Below are 16,944 nucleotides of genomic sequence, written 5' to 3' on the forward strand. Positions count from 1 at the left end.
GCTTATTTGTTGCAATGTACAGACCGTTACATTTTAAATGCTTAATGTAAAAAATTGAATACCTGATTTGCATGCTACACTATACAAAGGCGTCAGGATGTATGTAGAAATTTTATTTAATGAAGAAACAATTTTGATGGGGTAAAAATGTTCAGTTAAAACTGTAGTAAATTCGGTTCCCCATTATATCAGTGAATGCTCAAAATAGCGAACTCTGTTTTATCAACCATTTTAAATTAAAACCGCAAAATCATGAACACATGGAACAGGGAAAAAAATCACTGGGCCATTTTCGGGACTTTGCCATTTCCTCCACTGTGGTGCGATCTCGGAATTGGTATATTTAAGTAGGGTTGGGGGGGTGTTGGGGATGAAGCCCCCCACTTTAGTTTGTGTTTGGGTTTTTTCCCCCTGGAGCAGCAATTTTTCCCCCTGGGAAAAAAAAAAGCTGTTCCGTGTGTTCGGCATTTTGCCATTTAGATTTTTAAGGGTCAGTTATACAGTGTTCGCTATTTTAAGCATTTGCTGTTATAATACAGACCCATACATTCAACAAACATAATTGCAAGCAAACTTAATAGCATTGTGAAGAAATTAGACAACGTCATTTGTGCTAGCATGTCTGGATGAAGCTTTTGTACATGATTTCAGAGTAACCTGTGTTATCCCAGCATGACTAGCTATGACAATGTAAATACGTTCTTACATGTTGATTTATCTGTTTGTACAGAATGGTTTAAAGACTTGAGCAGTGTTCCTTTACATTTCTGACTGTGCATATTTTTGAAGAAGATTCTAACTGCAGTCTGTCTCAGAATTAGCTGATCTGCAGATGATGTCATCGGAATGTTGATGCTATGTGTTACTGTCAGAGGCTGAAATACAGGAAAGTTAACAGCTGCTGGTTGATTTTCAAATTATGAACTGAAAATTAGAACTGGAACAGTTATGACAGTTAATTAGTCTATAAAAGAGTCTGCTGAACACAGTTGAAGAGTTATAGTTGTTCTTAGTTATCAGTCAGTTGTTCATAGTTGTACTGTACAGTGAATACCCAGAAGGACTCACCAAGAACTGTAAGCCTGCCTTTGCTCTGTTGCAATAATTTTGTTTAGATCAGGGACAGTGTTCTTTAGTCAGATAGGAAAATTTTAACTAATCAGTTAAGAGTTTTTGTAAAGGCTGGATTTCTATCCTTCAGTATTGATTTCATTTTCCTGGTGATTGAGCTTAGTTTATTGGAAATTACTGTTTTACACTTTTAATCATTTTGCTCATTATTAAATATTTTTATTAATGCTTATTGTGGCTGGTTAACCAGTGGTTTCTTTAGTGATTTGAGAGTGCTTATATCTGCTTTGATAACTTCCCAGACCACTCAAAGCCTGGCTGCTTTAGGTCATTTGCTATAATTTGTTTTAATATCTTATTTTCATAATTGGACATACCTTTAAAAAGGCATGAAGGCTCTCTGACTGGTGGCAGCATGTTACAGTATTATTTTGGGGAAGGGACACAGCTGGAAATCTGTGTCAGGCTTTCCCAAAACTGTTTGGATGTGTGAGATTTAATTTAAGTGTGAGTGTATCAGAGGTCTTAAACTGGGACACATTTCTCTGAAATGAGTAATAAGGAGTTACATTAAGGGTGGACAGAAGTATACACTCCAGTCCCAGATTATAGAGTGCCTTCCTGTTGTGCTCTTAGGGGAAATTGTGAAGTATTACCCCTGTTTGAGTGATGGTCTCCTACTGTAGATAGTAGTGAGGATTGAAGCTCAGGATAATAAGTGATGCCACATTTATGTTGGCAATCTGGTGGGATATTATCCTGACATCACATTGCTGGTGGTAGTGGTGTGGGATTTTTAATTGGACTTCAGTAGCCTGAGCATGGTTGTCATTTAGGTGTGCACTCTCGACAGCCACAAGGTAAACATGCAGAAACACAGTTAACCACAGTTTTATTTATTTTTATTTAGTCAGGGATAGCAGGCAAAGATGACTATAGTAAGCAGAGAAAGAACCAGTTGGCCATGGAGTGTGAAGCTAGAGGACTGGTGTAAGCCAAGCTGATTAAGGAAGCAAATATTTTCAGCATTAGTTGCAGCTTCACCTCACACCAGCCATTCGGAGGATATCTATTTTGGTATTGTGGATGTGCAGCCTGCCAGGACAGGAAAGTCCACCTTTTCTTCGGCAAACCTGAAAATCTGGTTTAATATGACTTACCCGAACAGCAGTCAGTCGAACCTCTGATGGACGAAATCACGGTGTCCAAGGAGCACATAATCGAACCAATAAAGGTCAAGCATGCATGATCGAGTTGCATGGTGCACTCTACCTTTGGACATGCAACATGCTGACACTGTGAAGGGAGGTCATGCTTCAGTGAGGACCAGGGAATTAGCCCATTTCCTCACTGTAATGTGATCTCAGAGTTGGTATATTTCATGTGCAGGGGAGTGTGGGAGGCACCTCCCACACATGGGGGGGGTCAGGGGAGGGAGCCCCCCTTCAACAATAGTAAAATTAACGTACTGCTGACTGTAGAGTTCAATGGTACATTAATGTGCATAGCAGGAGGTGAGAGATGCCACCTCCTGCTATGTTGAACACATCAAACTATGGTTGTTGATGTATTGATTTTCGGTGTGGTTTTCTATGTGAAATTTCGTATTCAGCACTTCAGATTGACATTTTACGTGATCGACTGAAGCTGATTCAAAAGTTCAATAGTAAACCAAAAATCCATCTAAAATTATGTTCTCGAGGTTGAGAAAAGCAGTGTCAATATGAACTGGAAGAGACTACACCTGGAGGCCAAATGACTGCAGGCTGAAGAAAGAGAGAAGCAGCACCGATATGAACTGGAGGCTGAGGAGAAGCAGCATCCATATGAACTTGAATTCCAACAACTGGAGGCCAAATATTTTAAAATGGAATCACCAGAGAGACTGAGATGTTTAAAAGCCAAAGAAAATTTGAGACAGCACCGGCATGAAGTGGAGCTTCTTATCTTTTGAGAGGGTCATGGAGGTAATCGGGAAGGAAATAACTGGACCCCCAGAAGCTGTAAAGGTCAGTAAACTTTTCCCCAGTACAGGGATGGGGATGACTGACAGTTTTATTCACATATTTGAGAGGATATGTAGACAGTATGATGTTGACAGTGAGCTCGGAGTTTGGCCCCTGCCTTCCTTACTCCATGGTAAAACTGTTCAAGCCATGTCAAAACTGTCTGATGTAGATTGTTTGAATTATGTTAAAGTTAAGAACTATCTTATTGTTTGTTTTAAACTAACACCTGAAGCTTATAGAAAAAAGTTTTGTCAACATAGGAGCAAATCAGATGAAAGTACACGTGATTATATTGCTGATTTACGTACTTATTTTCACAGATGGGTGAGTGGGTGTCAGGTCACAACTTTTGATGGTCTGGCAGGCCTTTTGGTGAGGGAACAAGCCCTCAGTACCTTGCCTGATGACATAAGAATCTGGTTAACAGGCAGAGGAGTTGGGGAGAAAAGGGAATCTCTACTTAGCAAGCAAAGCACCAATGCATAAGAAAGGGATACCCAGTGCTGTACATGGACATAAAGGAACCCATGGGGGGAGGGGTAGTCTAAACCACTCCAACAGAGTACACCAGTAACATGGGAAACTTACTAGTCCAAGTACACAGTTAGGGATTAAATGTTCCAAATATAACCACAGGGGCCACATAGCAGTCAAATGTCCATTGAGGCAAGGTGAGAAACAAAAGATGAGGGAGCCAGCAAGTGGGTACGACAAACAGCCAGTGATAAGTTGTTTGGAAACAACAGGGGTGCCAATCACCAACATTTATATCCTACCTTAGTAGATGGTAAATAGATTACTGCTAAGACAGAGACAGCCTCTGATACAACCACCGTGAGGCCTGCAGTGGTTAAAGAAGAGCAGTACTTGCTTGGACAAATACCTTTGGCTAGGGTTCATCTTGGCTGGAAGGGAGGAAGAAGCAAGCAGGTATGTGTGTTTGAGGATATTCCTGCAGATGTCCTGATAGGGAATGACTGTGATGATGCAGTACCTTGTGTACATGCAGTGACAAGCAGTCAGGTGTGGAGACATGCAGGTACGTCCGATAGCCTGGGGGAGACCCAGGCAGATCTCATAACTGAAGCTGGGACTGGTGTGGTGGCAGGTAGGTGTGTTTGAGGATATTCCTGCAGATGTCCTGATAGGGAATGACTGTGATGATGCAGTACCTTGTGTACATGCAGTGACAAGCAGTCAGGTGTGGAGACATGCAGGTACGTCCGATAGCCTGGGGGAGACCCAGGCAGATCTCATACCTGAAGCTGGGACTGGTGTGGTGGCAGGTAGGTGTGTTTGAGGATATTCCTGCAGATGTCCTGATAGGGAATGACTGTGATGATGCAGTACCTTGTGTACATGCAGTAACAAGCAGTCAGGTGTGGAGACATGCATGTAGTTCAGGTAACCTGTGAGAGACCCAGGCAGATCTCATACCTGAAGCTGGGACTGGTGTGGTGGCAGGTAGGTGTGTTTGAGGATATTCCTGCAGATGTCCTGATAGGGAATGACTGTGATGATGCAGTACCTTGTGTACATGCAGTGACAAGCAGTCAGGTGTGGAGACATGCATGTAGTTCAGGTAACCTGTGAGAGACCCAGGCAGATCTCATACCTGAAGCTGGGACTGGTGTGGTGGCAGGTAGGTGTGTTTGAGGATATTCCTGCAGATGTCCTGATAGGGAATGACTGTGATGATGCAGTACATACCCTGAAGCTGGGACTGGTGTGGTGGCAGGTGGGTGTGTTTGCAGATGTCCTGATAGGGAATGACTGTGATGATGCAGTACCTTGTGTACATGCAGTGACAAGCAGTCAGGTGTGGAGACATGCATGTAGTTCAGGTAACCTGTGAGAGACCCAGGCAGATCTCATACCTGAAGCTGGGACTGGTGTGGTGGCAGGTAGGTGTGTTTGAGGATATTCCTGCAGATGTCCTGATAGGGAATGACTGTGATGATGCAGTACCTTGTGTACATGCAGTGACAAGCAGTCAGGTGTGGAGACATGCATGTAGTTCAGGTAACCTGTGAGACCCAGGCAGATCTCATACCTGAAGCTGGGACTGGTGTGGTGGCAGGTAGGTGTGTTTGAGGATATTCCTGCAGATGTCCTGATAGGGAATGACTGTGATGATGCAGTACCTTGTGTACATGCAGTGACAAGCAGTCAGGTGTGGAGACATGCATGTAGTTCAGGTAACCTGTGAGAGACCCAGGCAGATCTCATACCTGAAGCTGGGACTGGTGTGGTGGCAGGTAGGTGTGTTTGAGGATATTCCTGCAGATGTCCTGATAGGGAATGACTGTGATGATGCAGTACCTTGTGTACATGCAGTGACAAGCAGTCAGGTGTGGAGACATGCATGTAGTTCAGGTAACCTGTGAGAGACCCAGGCAGATCTCATACCTGAAGCTGGGACTGGTGTGGTGGCAGGTAGGTGTGTTTGAGGATATTCCTGCAGATGTCCTGATAGGGAATGACTGTGATGATGCAGTACCTTGTGTACATGCAGTGACAAGCAGTCAGGTGTGGAGACATGCATGTAGTTCAGGTAACCTGTGAGAGACCCAGGCAGATCTCATACCTGAAGCTGGGACTGGTGTGGTGGCAGGTAGGTGTGTTTGAGGATATTCCTGCAGATGTCCTGATAGGGAATGACTGTGATGATGCAGTACCTTGTGTACATGCAGTGACAAGCAGTCAGGTGTGGAGACATGCATGTAGTTCAGGTAACCTGTGAGAGACCCAGGCAGATCTCATACCTGAAGCTGGGACTGGTGTGGTGGCAGGTAGGTGTGTTTGAGGATATTCCTGCAGATGTCCTGATAGGGAATGACTGTGATGATGCAGTACCTTGTGTACATGCAGTGACAAGCAGTCAGGTGTGGAGACATGCATGTAGTTCAGGTAACCTGTGAGAGACCCAGGCAGATCTCATACCTGAAGCTGGGACTGGTGTGGTGGCAGGTAGGTGTGTTTGAGGATATTCCTGCAGATGTCCTGATAGGGAATGACTGTGATGATGCAGTACCTTGTGTACATGCAGTGACAAGCAGTCAGGTGTGGAGACATGCATGTAGTTCAGGTAACCTGTGAGAGACCCAGGCAGATCTCATACCTGAAGCTGGGACTGGTGTGGTGGCAGGTAGGTGTGTTTGAGGATATTCCTGCAGATGTCCTGATAGGGAATGACTGTGATGATGCAGTACCTTGTGTACATGCAGTGACAAGCAGTCAGGTGTGGAGACATGCATGTAGTTCAGGTAACCTGTGAGAGACCCAGGCAGATCTCATACCTGAAGCTGGGACTGGTGTGGTGGCAGGTAGGTGTGTTTGAGGATATTCCTGCAGATGTCCTGATAGGGAATGACTGTGATGATGCAGTACCTTGTGTACATGCAGTGACAAGCAGTCAGGTGTGGAGACATGCATGTAGTTCAGGTAACCTGTGAGAGACCCAGGCAGATCTCATACCTGAAGCTGGGACTGGTGTGGTGGCAGGTAGGTGTGTTTGAGGATATTCCTGCAGATGTCCTGATAGGGAATGACTGTGATGATGCAGTACCTTGTGTACATGCAGTGACAAGCAGTCAGGTGTGGAGACATGCATGTAGTTCAGGTAACCTGTGAGAGACCCAGGCAGATCTCATACCTGAAGCTGGGACTGGTGTGGTGGCAGGTAGGTGTGTTTGAGGATATTCCTGCAGATGTCCTGATAGGGAATGACTGTGATGATGCAGTACCTTGTGTACATGCAGTGACAAGCAGTCAGGTGTGGAGACATGCATGTAGTTCAGGTAACCTGTGAGAGACCCAGGCAGATCTCATACCTGAAGCTGGGACTGGTGTGGTGGCAGGTAGGTGTGTTTGAGGATATTCCTGCAGATGTCCTGATAGGGAATGACTGTGATGATGCAGTACCTTGTGTACATGCAGTGACAAGCAGTCAGGTGTGGAGACATGCATGTAGTTCAGGTAACCTGTGAGAGACCCAGGCAGATCTCATACCTGAAGCTGGGACTGGTGTGGTGGCAGGTAGGTGTGTTTGAGGATATTCCTGCAGATGTCCTGATAGGGAATGACTGTGATGATGCAGTACCTTGTGTACATGCAGTGACAAGCAGTCAGGTGTGGAGACATGCATGTAGTTCAGGTAACCTGTGAGAGACCCAGGCAGATCTCATACCTGAAGCTGGGACTGGTGTGGTGGCAGGTAGGTGTGTTTGAGGATATTCCTGCAGATGTCCTGATAGGGAATGACTGTGATGATGCAGTACCTTGTGTACATGCAGTGACAAGCAGTCAGGTGTGGAGACATGCATGTAGTTCAGGTAACCTGTGAGAGACCCAGGCAGATCTCATACCTGAAGCTGGGACTGGTGTGGTGGCAGGTAGGTGTGTTTGAGGATATTCCTGCAGATGTCCTGATAGGGAATGACTGTGATGATGCAGTACCTTGTGTACATGCAGTGACAAGCAGTCAGGTGTGGAGACATGCATGTAGTTCAGGTAACCTGTGAGAGACCCAGGCAGATCTCATACCTGAAGCTGGGACTGGTGTGGTGGCAGGTAGGTGTGTTTGAGGATATTCCTGCAGATGTCCTGATAGGGAATGACTGTGATGATGCAGTACCTTGTGTACATGCAGTGACAAGCAGTCAGGTGTGGAGACATGCATGTAGTTCAGGTAACCTGTGAGAGACCCAGGCAGATCTCATACCTGAAGCTGGGACTGGTGTGGTGGCAGGTGGGTGTGTTTGAGGATATTCCTGCAGATGTCCTGATAGCGAATGACTGTGATGATGCAGTACCTTGTGTACATGCAGTGACAAGCAGTCAGGTGTGGAGACATGCATGTAGTTCAGGTAACCTGTGAGAGACCCAGGCAGATCTCATACCTGAAGCTGGGACTGGTGTGGTGGCAGGTAGGTGTGTTTGAGGATATTCCTGCAGATGTCCTGATAGGGAATGACTGTGATGATGCAGTACCTTGTGTACATGCAGTGACAAGCAGTCAGGTGTGGAGACATGCATGTAGTTCAGGTAACCTGTGAGAGACCCAGGCAGATCTCATACCTGAAGCTGGGACTGGTGTGGTGGCAGGTAGGTGTGTTTGAGGATATTCCTGCAGATGTCCTGATAGGGAATGACTGTGATGATGCAGTACCTTGTGTACATGCAGTGACAAGCAGTCAGGTGTGGAGACATGCATGTAGTTCAGGTAACCTGTGAGAGACCCAGGCAGATCTCATACCTGAAGCTGGGACTGGTGTGGTGGCAGGTAGGTGTGTTTGAGGATATTCCTGCAGATGTCCTGATAGGGAATGACTGTGATGATGCAGTACCTTGTGTACATGCAGTGACAAGCAGTCAGGTGTGGAGACATGCATGTAGTTCAGGTAACCTGTGAGAGACCCAGGCAGATCTCATACCTGAAGCTGGGACTGGTGTGGTGGCAGGTAGGTGTGTTTGAGGATATTCCTGCAGATGTCCTGATAGGGAATGACTGTGATGATGCAGTACCTTGTGTACATGCAGTGACAAGCAGTCAGGTGTGGAGACATGCATGTAGTTCAGGTAACCTGTGAGAGACCCAGGCAGATCTCATACCTGAAGCTGGGACTGGTGTGGTGGCAGGTAGGTGTGTTTGAGGATATTCCTGCAGATGTCCTGATAGGGAATGACTGTGATGATGCAGTACCTTGTGTACATGCAGTGACAAGCAGTCAGGTGTGGAGACATGCATGTAGTTCAGGTAACCTGTGAGACCCAGGCAGATCTCATACCTGAAGCTGGGACTGGTGTGGTGGCAGGTAGGTGTGTTTGAGGATATTCCTGCAGATGTCCTGATAGGGAATGACTGTGATGATGCAGTACCTTGTGTACATGCAGTGACAAGCAGTCAGGTGTGGAGACATGCATGTAGTTCAGGTAACCTGAGAGACCCAGGCAGATCTCATACCTGAAGCTGGGACTGGTGTGGTGGCAGGTAGGTGTGTTTGAGGATATTCCTGCAGATGTCCTGATAGGGAATGACTGTGATGATGCAGTACCTTGTGTACATGCAGTGACAAGCAGTCAGGTGTGGAGACATGCATGTAGTTCAGGTAACCTGAGAGACCCAGGCAGATCTCATACCTGAAGCTGGGACTGGTGTGGTGGCAGGTAGGTGTGTTTGAGGATATTCCTGCAGATGTCCTGATAGGGAATGACTGTGATGATGCAGTACCTTGTGTACATGCAGTGACAAGCAGTCAGGTGTGGAGACATGCATGTAGTTCAGGTAACCTGTGAGAGACCCAGGCAGATCTCATACCTGAAGCTGGGACTGGTGTGGTGGCAGGTAGGTGTGTTTGAGGATATTCCTGCAGATGTCCTGATAGGGAATGACTGTGATGATGCAGTACCTTGTGTACATGCAGTGACAAGCAGTCAGGTGTGGAGACATGCATGTAGTTCAGGTAACCTGTGAGAGACCCAGGCAGATCTCATACCTGAAGCTGGGACTGGTGTGGTGGCAGGTAGGTGTGTTTGAGGATATTCCTGCAGATGTCCTGATAGGGAATGACTGTGATGATGCAGTACCTTGTGTACATGCAGTGACAAGCAGTCAGGTGTGGAGACATGCATGTAGTTCAGGTAACCTGTGAGAGACCCAGGCAGATCTCATACCTGAAGCTGGGACTGGTGTGGTGGCAGGTAGGTGTGTTTGAGGATATTCCTGCAGATGTCCTGATAGGGAATGACTGTGATGATGCAGTACCTTGTGTACATGCAGTGACAAGCAGTCAGGTGTGGAGACATGCATGTAGTTCAGGTAACCTGTGAGAGACCCAGGCAGATCTCATACCTGAAGCTGGGACTGGTGTGGTGGCAGGTAGGTGTGTTTGAGGATATTCCTGCAGATGTCCTGATAGGGAATGACTGTGATGATGCAGTACCTTGTGTACATGCAGTGACAAGCAGTCAGGTGTGGAGACATGCATGTAGTTCAGGTAACCTGTGAGAGACCCAGGCAGATCTCATACCTGAAGCTGGGACTGGTGTGGTGGCAGGTAGGTGTGTTTGAGGATATTCCTGCAGATGTCCTGATAGGGAATGACTGTGATGATGCAGTACCTTGTGTACATGCAGTGACAAGCAGTCAGGTGTGGAGACATGCATGTAGTTCAGGTAACCTGTGAGAGACCCAGGCAGATCTCATACCTGAAGCTGGGACTGGTGTGGTGGCAGGTAGGTGTGTTTGAGGATATTCCTGCAGATGTCCTGATAGGGAATGACTGTGATGATGCAGTACCTTGTGTACATGCAGTGACAAGCAGTCAGGTGTGGAGACATGCATGTAGTTCAGGTAACCTGTGAGAGACCCAGGCAGATCTCATACCTGAAGCTGGGACTGGTGTGGTGGCAGGTAGGTGTGTTTGAGGATATTCCTGCAGATGTCCTGATAGGGAATGACTGTGATGATGCAGTACCTTGTGTACATGCAGTGACAAGCAGTCAGGTGTGGAGACATGCATGTAGTTCAGGTAACCTGTGAGAGACCCAGACAGATCTCATACCTGAAGCTGGGACTGGTGTGGTGGCAGGTAGGTGGTTTGAGGATGTTCCTGCAGATGTCCTGATAGGGAATGACTGTGATGATGCAGTACCTTGTGTACATGCAGTGACAAGCAGTCAGGTGTGGAGACATGCATGTAGTTCAGGTAACCTGTGAGAGACCCAGGCAGATCTCATACCTGAAGCTGGGACTGGTGTGGTGGCAGGTAGGTGTGTTTGAGGATATTCCTGCAGATGTCCTGATAGGGAATGACTGTGATGATGCAGTACCTTGTGTACATGCAGTGACAAGCAGTCAGGTGTGGAGACATGCATGTAGTTCAGGTAACCTGTGAGAGACCCAGGCAGATCTCATACCTGAAGCTGGGACTGGTGTGGTGGCAGGTAGGTGTGTTTGAGGATATTCCTGCAGATGTCCTGATAGGGAATGACTGTGATGATGCAGTACCTTGTGTACATGCAGTGACAAGCAGTCAGGTGTGGAGACATGCATGTAGTTCAGGTAACCTGTGAGAGACCCAGGCAGATCTCATACCTGAAGCTGGGACTGGTGTGGTGGCAGGTAGGTGTGTTTGAGGATATTCCTGCAGATGTCCTGATAGGGAATGACTGTGATGATGCAGTACCTTGTGTACATGCAGTGACAAGCAGTCAGGTGTGGAGACATGCATGTAGTTCAGGTAACCTGTGAGAGACCCAGGCAGATCTCATACCTGAAGCTGGGACTGGTTTGAGGATATTCCTGCAGATGTCCTGATAGGGAATGACTGCATGATGCATTTTGTACAGCTTGTGTACAAGCAGTCCCAGGTGTGGGAGGCATACATGTAGTTCAGGGTAATACCAGAGAGAGACCAGAGCATCTCTACCTGAAGCTGGGACTGGTGTGGTGGCAGGTAGGTGTGTTTGAGGATATTCCTGCAGATGTCCTGATAGGGAATGACTGTGATGATGCAGTACCTTGTGTACATGCAGTGACAAGCAGTCAGGTGTGGAGACATGCATGTAGTTCAGGTAACCTGTGAGAGACCCAGGCAGATCTCATACCTGAAGCTGGGACTGGTGTGGTGGCAGGTAGGTGTGTTTGAGGATATTCCTGCAGATGTCCTGATAGGGAATGACTGTGATGATGCAGTACCTTGTGTACATGCAGTGACAAGCAGTCAGGTGTGGAGACATGCATGTAGTTCAGGTAACCTGTGAGAGACCCAGGCAGATCTCATACCTGAAGCTGGGACTGGTGTGGTGGCAGGTAGGTGTGTTTGAGGATATTCCTGCAGATGTCCTGATAGGGAATGACTGTGATGATGCAGTACCTTGTGTACATGCAGTGACAAGCAGTCAGGTGTGAGACATGCATGTAGTTCAGGTAACCTGTGAGAGACCCAGGCAGATCTCATACCTGAAGCTGGGACTGGTGTGTGGTGCAGGTAGGTGTGTTTGAGGATATTCCTGCAGATGTCCTGATAGGGAATGACTGTGATGATGCAGTACCTTGTGTACATGCAGTGACAAGCAGTCAGGTGTGGAGACATGCATGTAGTTCAGGTAACCTGTGAGAGACCCAGGCAGATCTCATACCTGAAGCTGGGACTGGTGTGGTGGCAGGTAGGTGTGTTTGAGGATATTCCTGCAGATGTCCTGATAGGGAATGACTGTGATGATGCAGTACCTTGTGTACATGCAGTGACAAGCAGTCAGGTGTGGAGACATGCATGTAGTTCAGGTAACCTGTGAGAGACCCAGGCAGATCTCATACCTGAAGCTGGGACTGGTGTGGTGGCAGGTAGGTGTGTTTGAGGATATTCCTGCAGATGTCCTGATAGGAATGACTGTGATGATGCAGTACCTTGTGTACATGCAGTGACAAGCAGTCAGGTGTGGAGACATGCATGTAGTTCAGGTAACCTGTGAGACCCAGGCAGATCTCATACCTGAAGCTGGGACTGGTGTGGTGGCAGGTAGGTGTGTTTGAGGATATTCCTGCAGATGTCCTGATAGGGAATGACTGTGATGATGCAGTACCTTGTGTACATGCAGTGACAAGCAGTCAGGTGTGGAGACATGCATGTAGTTCAGGTAACCTGTGAGACCCAGGCAGATCTCATACCTGAAGCTGGGACTGGTGTGGTGGCAGGTAGGTGTGTTTGAGGATATTCCTGCAGATGTCCTGATAGGGAATGACTGTGATGATGCAGTACCTTGTGTACATGCAGTGACAAGCAGTCAGGTGTGGAGACATGCATGTAGTTCAGGTAACCTGTGAGACCCAGGCAGATCTCATACCTGAAGCTGGGACTGGTGTGGTGGCAGGTAGGTGTGTTTGAGGATATTCCTGCAGATGTCCTGATAGGGAATGACTGTGATGATGCAGTACCTTGTGTACATGCAGTGACAAGCAGTCAGGTGTGGAGACATGCATGTAGTTCAGGTAACCTGTGAGAGACCCAGGCAGATCTCATACCTGAAGCTGGGACTGGTGTGGTGGCAGGTAGGTGTGTTTGAGGATATTCCTGCAGATGTCCTGATAGGGAATGACTGTGATGATGCAGTACCTTGTGTACATGCAGTGACAAGCAGTCAGGTGTGGAGACATGCATGTAGTTCAGGTAACCTGTGAGAGGCACCAGGCAGATCTCATACCTGAAGCTGGGACTGGTGTGGTGGCAGGTAGGTGTGTTGAGGATATTCCTGCAGATGTCCTGATAGGGAATGACTGTGATGATGCAGTACCTTGTGTACATGCAGTGACAAGCAGTCAGGTGTGGAGACATGCATGTAGTTCAGGTAACCTGTGAGAGACCCAGGCAGATCTCATACCTGAAGCTGGGACTGGTGTGGTGGCAGGTAGGTGTGTTTGAGGATATTCCTGCAGATGTCCTGATAGGGAATGACTGTGATGATGCAGTACCTTGTGTACATGCAGTGACAAGCAGTCAGGTGTGGAGACATGCATGTAGTTCAGGTAACCTGTGAGAGACCCAGGCAGATCTCATACCTGAAGCTGGGACTGGTGTGGTGGCAGGTAGGTGTGTTTGAGGATATTCCTGCAGATGTCCTGATAGGGAATGACTGTGATGATGCAGTACCTTGTGTACATGCAGTGACAAGCAGTCAGGGTGTGGAGACATGCATGTAGTTCAGGTAACCTGTGAGAGACCCAGGCAGATCTCATACCTGGAAGCTGGGACTGGTGTGGTGGCAGGTAGGTGTGTTTGAGGATATTCCTGCAGATGTCCTGATAGGGAATGACTGTGATGATGCAGTACCTTGTGTACATGCAGTGACAAGCAGTCAGGTGTGGAGACATGCATGTAGTTCAGGTAACCTGTGAGAGACCCAGGCAGATCTCATACCTGAAGCTGGGACTGGTGTGGTGGCAGGTAGGTGTGTTTGAGGATATTCCTGCAGATGTCCTGATAGGGAATGACTGTGATGATGCAGTACCTTGTGTACATGCAGTGACAAGCAGTCAGGTGTGGAGACATGCATGTAGTTCAGGTAACCTGTGAGAGACCCAGGCAGATCTCATACCTGAAGCTGGGACTGGTGTGGTGGCAGGTAGGTGTGTTTGAGGATATTCCTGCAGATGTCCTGATAGGGAATGACTGTGATGATGCAGTACCTTGTGTACATGCAGTGACAAGCAGTCAGGTGTGGAGACATGCATGTAGTTCAGGTAACCTGTGAGAGACCCAGGCAGATCTCATACCTGAAGCTGGGACTGGTGTGGTGGCAGGTAGGTGTGTTTGAGGATATTCCTGCAGATGTCCTGATAGGGAATGACTGTGATGATGCAGTACCTTGTGTACATGCAGTGACAAGCAGTCAGGTGTGGAGACATGCATGTAGTTCAGGTAACCTGTGAGAGACCCAGGCAGATCTCATACCTGAAGCTGGGACTGGTGTGGTGGCAGGTAGGTGTGTTTGAGGATATTCCTGCAGATGTCCTGATAGGGAATGACTGTGATGATGCAGTACCTTGTGTACATGCAGTGACAAGCAGTCAGGTGTGGAGACATGCATGTAGTTCAGGTAACCTGTGAGAGACCCAGGCAGATCTCATACCTGAAGCTGGGACTGGTGTGGTGGCAGGTAGGTGTGTTTGAGGATATTCCTGCAGATGTCCTGATAGGGAATGACTGTGATGATGCAGTACCTTGTGTACATGCAGTGACAAGCAGTCAAGTGGAGACATGCATGTAGTTCAGGTAACCTGTGAGAGACCCAGGCAGATCTCATACCTGAAGCTGGGACTGGTGTGGTGGCAGGTAGGTGTGTTTGAGGATATTCCTGCAGATGTCCTGATAGGGAATGACTGTGATGATGCAGTACCTTGTGTACATGCAGTGACAAGCAGTCAGGTGTGGAGACATGCATGTAGTTCAGGTAACCTGTGAGAGACCCAGGCAGATCTCATACCTGAAGCTGGGACTGGTGTGGTGGCAGGTAGGTGTGTTTGAGGATATTCCTGCAGATGTCCTGATAGGGAATGACTGTGATGATGCAGTACCTTGTGTACATGCAGTGACAAGCAGTCAGGTGTGGAGACATGCATGTAGTTCAGGTAACCTGTGAGAGACCCAGGCAGATCTCATACCTGAAGCTGGGACTGGTGTGGTGGCAGGTAGGTGTGTTTGAGGATATTCCTGCAGATGTCCTGATAGGGAATGACTGTGATGATGCAGTACCTTGTGTACATGCAGTGACAAGCAGTCAGGTGTGGAGACATGCATGTAGTTCAGGTAACCTGTGAGAGACCCAGGCAGATCTCATACCTGAAGCTGGGACTGGTGTGGTGGCAGGTAGGTGTGTTTGAGGATATTCCTGCAGATGTCCTGATAGGGAATGACTGTGATGATGCAGTACCTTGTGTACATGCAGTGACAAGCAGTCAGGTGTGGAGACATGCATGTAGTTCAGGTAACCTGTGAGAGACCCAGGCAGATCTCATACCTGAAGCTGGGACTGGTGTGGTGGCAGGTAGGTGTGTTTGAGGATATTCCTGCAGATGTCCTGATAGGGAATGACTGTGATGATGCAGTACCTTGTGTACATGCAGTGACAAGCAGTCAGGTGTGGAGACATGCATGTAGTTCAGGTAACCTGTGAGAGACCCAGGCAGATCTCATACCTGAAGCTGGGACTGGTGTGGTGGCAGGTAGGTGTGTTTGAGGATATTCCTGCAGATGTCCTGATAGGGAATGACTGTGATGATGCAGTACCTTGTGTACATGCAGTGACAAGCAGTCAGGTGTGGAGACATGCATGTAGTTCAGGTAACCTGTGAGAGACCCAGGCAGATCTCATACCTGAAGCTGGGACTGGTGTGGTGGCAGGTAGGTGTGTTTGAGGATATTCCTGCAGATGTCCTGATAGGGAATGACTGTGATGATGCAGTACCTTGTGTACATGCAGTGACAAGCAGTCAGGTGTGGAGACATGCATGTAGTTCAGGTAACCTGTGAGAGACCCAGGCAGATCTCATACCTGAAGCTGGGACTGGTGTGGTGGCAGGTAGGTGTGTTTGAGGATATTCCTGCAGATGTCCTGATAGGGAATGACTGTGATGATGCAGTACCTTGTGTACATGCAGTGACAAGCAGTCAGGTGTGGAGACATGCATGTAGTTCAGGTAACCTGTGAGAGACCCAGGCAGATCTCATACCTGAAGCTGGGACTGGTGTGGTGGCAGGTAGGTGTGTTTGAGGATATTCCTGCAGATGTCCTGATAGGGAATGACTGTGATGATGCAGTACCTTGTGTACATGCAGTGACAAGCAGTCAGGTGTGGAGACATGCATGTAGTTCAGGTAACCTGTGAGAGACCCAGGCAGATCTCATACCTGAAGCTGGGACTGGTGTGGTGGCAGGTAGGTGTGTTTGAGGATATTCCTGCAGATGTCCTGATAGGGAATGACTGTGATGATGCAGTACCTTGTGTACATGCAGTGACAAGCAGTCAGGTGTGGAGACATGCATGTAGTTCAGGTAACCTGTGAGAGACCCAGGCAGATCTCATACCTGAAGCTGGGACTGGTGTGGTGGCAGGTAGGTGTGTTTGAGGATATTCCTGCAGATGTCCTGATAGGGAATGACTGTGATGATGCAGTACCTTGTGTACATGCAGTGACAAGCAGTCAGGTGTGGAGACATGCATGTAGTTCAGGTAACCTGTGAGAGACCCAGGCAGATCTCATACCTGAAGCTGGGACTGGTGTGGTGGCAGGTAGGTGTGTTTGAGGATATTCCTGCAGATGTCCTGATAGGGAATGACTGTGATGATGCAGTACCTTGTGTA

General features: G+C 47.8%; 1 protein-coding gene across 1 annotated transcript in view; it reads right to left on the reverse strand.

The window, feature by feature from the left end:
• The window catches only part of LOC122798703 (zinc finger protein 1-like), a 158,363-nt gene that overhangs the window by 109,334 nt on the left and 32,085 nt on the right, over positions 1-16,944 (reverse strand). The gene's annotated exons all lie outside the window — the stretch shown is intronic.

This window comes from Protopterus annectens, chromosome 3.part1 (assembly GCF_019279795.1).
Source record: "Protopterus annectens isolate FY-2018-M chromosome 3.part1, PAN1.0, whole genome shotgun sequence".
Classification (NCBI taxonomy): domain Eukaryota; kingdom Metazoa; phylum Chordata; order Ceratodontiformes; family Protopteridae; genus Protopterus; species Protopterus annectens.